The following is a 4477-nucleotide window of genomic DNA, read 5'->3' as shown; positions in this document are numbered from 1 at the left end:
TACACCGTAAACCATCAGGAAGGGAGCCTAGTCGCTGGAGCAGGATCCGGGAGCAGGAGCCGGGACCAAGCGCCGGAACCAAGAGGGCCAAACCGAGCTCTGTGGCTCTTTTTAAAAGAGAAATATACCACGCCCCAGTGGGCTGGTATTTCAGCGGCTATTGGCTGACGGAGTGGAAGGCACTCCCACAGCACCGTGTATTCGTGCTTCAGCGACTATTGGCTGAAGCAGCGGAAGATACTCCCGCAGCAGTCTGGAGTCTCCTGTTATAGCCATTCTTCATTCCAGGATGCCCACATCTGGCCTTGCTTCTAAGACTTACACCCCACTACACACCGCCTTATACCCCACTACATGCCACGTCACACCCCACTACACACCACCTCACACCCACTACATACCACCTCATACCCCCACTACACCCACCTCACCCCCTACTACATACCACCTCACACCCACTACACACCACCTCACACCCACTACACACCACCTCACACCCACACTACATACCACCTCCCCCACCTCTGGGACACAGGTCCTGGGTTGGCCATGTGTAAGTCTCAGGACCTTTGGTGAATCCCTTAGAAGTGGATGCTTCCATGGTGCTACAAGGAAGGCCCTGGAAGCCTGGAACGTAAAGGACTGTGTATTTAGTGCCTGCTAAGTGGAATTTGCTGGAACATATGGAGGCTGCAGTTGGCTGCACAGCAGGCTTCCTGGCCAGAAATTCCTCCAGAGAGAGCCAGACTGGCCCTGTGAATGGTACTACTGCGGCTCCTCCTCTCTGTTTGGATGTGCTGCAGGCATTGCAGACATTCATTCCCACCCCTGTGCAGGTCGGAGAGGCTCCTCTGTTGTTCCCCAACAGGTAGCTCATTGCCTGCAGGGCAGGTTGTTAGCGCTTCTGCAGGCAAGATGTCTTGGGAGCTGGGAGCCAGCTGTCCTGGAGAACAGAACCAGTCAGACTGTTGGAGAAAGCAGGTACAGCATCCGAATGCCTGCAGCTGGGCCCGGGAGACCCAGGATGAAGCTGAGCGAGTGGAAACCTGGAGTCGCAAGCCTCTTCTATGCAGAGACCCAAGAGAACTAACGCCAGCATTTCCCTGGCATGGGAGTAAGGTGTGTGCGCCACCCTCCTCCAGCTAATGTGAGACATAGCAGCCCTGTCCTCTGTGAGCCCCAGAGGCCAATACACGCAGGAAGCACACCCCCATGCAAAGAGGCCCTTGAAAATGACCTGAGGACAAACTGGTGCAAAGCCTCTGACCACTTCTGTGGTGGGATAGATGCCCCAGAACCCCCTTGGGCTCAGGTCAAGGCTAAATTGACCCGTGCTCTGAAGTGTTTGGCCTCTGCTTTGTCCCTTCTATGCTCCCACCTGTGGGTCTCTCTCAGGCTCTGCTTCCAGGGCCACCCATGAGACGATAGCTCCACTTCCAGGGCCACCCATGAGATGATAGCTCTGATTCCAGGGCCACCCATGAGATGATAGCTCCGCTTCCAGGGCCACCCATGAGATGATAGCTCCGCTTCCAGGGCCACCCATGAGATAGCCCCGCTTCCAGGGCCACCCATGAGATAGCCCCGCTTCCAGGGCCACCCATGAGATGATAGCCCTGCTTCCAGGGCCACCCATGAGATGATAGCTCTGATTCCAGGGCCACCCATGAGATAGCCCCTGCAGGCTACTGCTCTCTGTTTGAGCTGAACTTCAGAACTTCCTCGGGGAATTTTAAGATAAAACTGCTTTGGAAAGGTGAGGAGATTGATGCTCAGGGTTGGAGAAGGACACTTGACTGCTGGGAGCTCAGGGCATAGGGTGCCTTACTCTTTGAGCGACAATGGATTTCAGGGTATAAGTCTCCATCCTGACAGTTCTAAAAAGCTAGGCTGGCTATCCATGCCCCATATGTCAGTCAGAGAGACAAGAAATGGAAAGAGCAGAGAAGTGTTAATCGTTTAATGTGGCCACACTGGGAAGAGACCCGAGGGGCCCGTTGATCTCCTAAGTCCACCTCAAGCCCCACCATGAGGTTTAGGTTTAAATAGAGGTCAAAAGGTCTGATAACTAAGCCTTGCTGGTCAAGGATGCTGTCCGGTCTCTTATTCTTGTCTGTCCTGTGTGGTGGTCTGACCGGATGGCAGGACTTCTTCTGGGAGAAAATCGCTCCTTCGGTGGGCCAAATTCAGCCATTCCTTTCCCTCTGCATAGATTTCCTGAGAAATTTCAAATTTTGGAGGCCATTGTGATAGCTAGTACCAGTTGTCAACTTGATGTGATCTAGAAAGATCAAAGGGGTGAGTTTCCGTGTGCCTGTGGGGATTATCTACATCAGGATAGCTAGCTGTCCACTCTGGGGCTGGGAGCCTGGACTGAACAGAAAGGAGAAAGCAAACTGAACATTTATCCATTGCTCTCTACTTCCTCCAGCTCCAGCCATGACTTCCCTGCCTTGTGGACTTCCTGTTGAACTCCGGTCAGAAAGCAGCCCTATCCCCCTAAGTTGCCTTTGCTGCAAATATTACAAGAAGAAAAGTAACTACTACAACTATTACTGAAGTTGTCGTGAGTGGACCAGCTGTTTAGAGCGTTGGCTGCTGGAGGTTTAATTCCCAGCACCTGCCTGGAGTCCCGCAACTGTCTATAACTAGCTACAGGGGATCTGATGCCCTCTTTGGTGCTCCACAGGCACCAGGTGCACGGTGTACAGACATACACCCGTGCAAAACACCCATACACAGAAAGTAAAAAAACAAACAAGCAAAAAACCCCACAAAACCTTTAAAGCAACGACAGAAGTAAATTGTTACAGTGTGTTTTCTTCTGCTTCATCTTTAACAAAGCCCACACTTTAGCTGGAACTTTTTTCCCAAATGAAAGACTACACTTCCCAGCATCCTTTGTGGCTTTTTCTGCAAGTGCTTCTAAATTCTGCCCAAGGAAATGTAAGCTCAGTGACCCCCTGAAACATGGTCAAAAGTCTCTACCATCACGCCTTTTCCCCCTCCTCCCACATCTTTTGATTCTTTGAATGTCAACGTGATGCCGGGAACTCCAGTTAGCATCTTGTACCATGAGGACAAATTCCAGACCTTGAAGATAAGAGCCATATTATGCCATATTATATAGGAGTGGAGTGGTGACCCAGGGGAGCCCTGTTCCTGGTGGCTTTTCTAGCTGCCACACTGGTCTGCGTGCTTCTGAGCATCATTTACAACTATAAAGATTAATTTCAAAGTGGTTTAAATCATCTTCTTTTTTTTTTTTTTTTTTCGGGGAAGGAGGTAGGAGGACAGCGCACTCTGCCCCATGAATCATTTTATCCCAAGTGATAAGATAGGCAGCTTATTATTTTAGCTGTATAACCCATTAAAAGAAAATACTTATTCTTACAGTCTTCTTTGATTGAGATTAAGTACCTCATTAATGCTTGATCCACCTGCCAAAGAAGAAAAGGAAGGCAGTGAGCCAGCTGCCTTGGAACAGCAGCCCAAGGGCCACATGGGATGCCCTCCCAAGGAGTACAAAAACACAGAGACAGAAACTGCCTTAGCCATGTAGCCTTGCTTGGGAAGACTGGACAGGGTGGCAAAGTCGCACAGGGCTACTTTCTCAGAGTTCTGCTGGGAGCTACTTGCAAGGCCATGATTAATGTAATATAGCTGCATCCTCAGGGTAAATGCCTGGGTTCTGGCAGCCCCAGGGAGCTAAGCTGTGTCACTTCGCCAATTAAAGGGAAAAGTGACAGGGAAGTAGAATTGGGATTCGAGCAGTGTGATTGTGTCGGGGGCACAGACACAAAGGTCCAGCCAACCCCAGGTCCATCTTCAGTGTACTAACATAAGATTTAAGTCAAGGAAGAAGAGAGAGGGGTAAACAGCCCTGGTCCAGGGGTGTCCCTGATGATCACTATGCCAGTTGTGGCTCTGAGACAAGCTGATCATCCAGGTGTGACCTTAGCTTTGACGCCTGGATAGCTGCCCTCCCTGGCAGTTCTGTTCTGCCTGGCGCTGCTGTTTCTAGACCCAGGGGGATATAGGGTTAGGATAATGACTATCCTTGTTCCTTCATCCTGAGGGGGCTGAGGTACATTAGGTGAACAGACACAGGTGTTCCTATGCTGAGTCAAGCAGAGCTTTGAGCCAAAGCAGAGGAGACAGACACAGAACCAAGACACAATTGCCAGATCCTTGTCCTTCTCGCAGTCTCCTCTGGTCAGGCCAGGAGTCAGTGCTCTATAGCAAAAGCAACTTCTAAGGGCCTCGTGCAGTGATTTGGATAAAATTGCCAGAATGCAGGGCTTCATGGGCATGGCAGTACGGGGTTTTCAAGACAGCCAACAGCTGCCCAGAGAGGGCAGGAGAGCCACCCGAGATTGTTCAGTGGTGAGGGCAAGAGCAACTGAGATTCTTGCCTTTTTTTTTTTTTTGTGCTAATTGTTTTAATGTCGGCTTTCTTTTTCTTTCTTGTTGATAT

This window comes from Myodes glareolus, chromosome 4 (genome assembly GCF_982192425.1).
Source record: "Myodes glareolus chromosome 4, mMyoGla1.1, whole genome shotgun sequence".
NCBI lineage: Eukaryota > Metazoa > Chordata > Mammalia > Rodentia > Cricetidae > Myodes > Myodes glareolus.
This window is presented reverse-complemented; position numbering follows the sequence as displayed.